Source organism: Apteryx rowi, unplaced genomic scaffold (genome assembly GCF_003343035.1).
Source record: "Apteryx rowi isolate R43461 unplaced genomic scaffold, aptRow1 scaffold_143, whole genome shotgun sequence".
Lineage (NCBI taxonomy): Eukaryota > Metazoa > Chordata > Aves > Apterygiformes > Apterygidae > Apteryx > Apteryx rowi.
In genome coordinates, this window is record NW_020447675.1 from 679,328 (window position 1) to 680,881 (window position 1,554).

At 61.9% G+C, this 1,554-nt stretch overlaps 1 protein-coding gene across 3 annotated transcripts in view; it reads right to left on the bottom strand.

Moving 5' to 3' along the window:
- The window catches only part of DAB2 (DAB2, clathrin adaptor protein), a 26,688-nt gene extending 25,410 nt beyond the window's left edge, over window positions 1-1,278 (bottom strand). The window contains exon 1 of one of the 3 annotated variants that reach the window (XM_026058123.1): window positions 1,064-1,278. The gene's annotated coding sequence lies outside the window, so the exon portion shown is untranslated. The remainder of the gene's footprint in view (window positions 1-1,063) is intronic. The other 2 variants (XM_026058121.1, XM_026058124.1) reach the window with 2 other exon arrangements.
- Between the last annotated feature and the right edge of the window lie 276 nt (window positions 1,279-1,554).

The following is a 1,554-nucleotide window of genomic DNA, read 5'->3' on the forward strand; positions in this document are numbered from 1 at the left end:
CAGTTAATCCTACCTTACCAGCAAGGTTATATGCTTCCCTAGTAAAATATGCCAAGATTACTTGAGCATTGAGGAGTAGAATTCTTACACCAAGCCTCTGGAGAAGCTCTGCTCTAGAGAAGTCCAGCTGCATTGGCAACACCTGCTCAGAGCAAAGGCACTGCCTTGGAACTACATCCAGCCTAAGTGTCATCATAAGATGAGCATTAGAGGCTTCAAATCTCACCAGCTGAGAAGCTATAGAGTTTCTCTGACAAGAGGGAGGACTTGCTGCCATTAACCCTGGAACTCTTTTAGCTATACCCATATACTATGAACAAAAGTCATATCTTGAGATTCACCAGCAGGTAAAGATGTCTCAACCAAGGATGCTCCATCAAAGATAAAAGCATGCTTCACTGCATCCTAAGCCTTTCCTCTTCTCCCAGAGGAGAGAGTCTTTCATCTCAAGTGTTTATGTAAAATTTAGTGTTTATATACATAATTTTCTTGCCTTAACCCCTCCTCTTACACACACACGCATGTTTATTTTGCTTTGAGCTCAAGCTTCCTCAGGGAGCCAGCCCTGGTAGAGCCCGGAGCAGGATGCAGGCGGCTTCCACCCCATCTTAGCCCGGACACGTTGCCCGCTCAGGCGCGGAGCGCGCTACCGCTCCCTGCTCCCTCCATCCCCCTCCGCCCGCCGCGGCCGGGACGCGGCGGAGCCCTCGCCGCGGCGGAGCCCACGCCGCAGGGGCTGGGGCAGCCCCCCGCGGGCTCCGAGCGCTTCCAGCCTCCTGCCCCCGGCTCAGCACTGCCAGCCTCACTGCTCGGAGGCACTGAGGCGCAGCCTGGTCGGGGCCTCGGGAGCAGGGCTCCGCGGAGAGCGGGCGGGCGGGCGGCGGCGGCTCGGCCGCGGCAGGACCCCGCCGCTGCGCGCCCGCACCGCGGCCCCCGCCGCCGCTGTCACGGCCCCGGGAAGAGCGCCTCCGCCCCGGCCTTCTTCCCCCTGCCCCGGTGACAGCCCGCCCCGGGGCCCCCGCAGGCTTTGCAAGAGCCGAGCCCCGCTTGCAGAGCTACTTACAGGCTAGATCCGCGCCGCTGCGTGCATGATCCGACGACTGCAGCCGGTAGCCTGGCTGGGAGCGAGGGCCCGGTTAAATATTCAGTTGTACTCTCGCCTTCAGATTCGTTAGCCACTCACAGCGAGAGATATGGTTTTAATCAGATGCTGGCAGCTGAGGACTACCCAGGAATGCGCTGTGATGTTTTTGCTGCTTGGTCTTGGCTACTCCCCCTCAACGTGTCGGTGCTCACGGCCTTAACCCCTTGCGAGCCGCGGCGCCGGCCCCTCCTGCGCCGGGGGCCGGGCTGGGGGAGCCCCGCGGGGGCCACGCTGCGCCCGCACCGGGCGGCTGCGCCCGGGGGAGGCGGSGGCGGCGGCGGCAAAGCGGGGCCGGGCGGCTCGGAGCGCGCGGCTCGGAGCGCTGCTCAAGCAGAGGGGCCCGAAACGCTCCCGCAGAGCAGACGTCCCCCCCCGTCTGTAGAAACGTGGCTGTGGTGATGGTGTTAAAA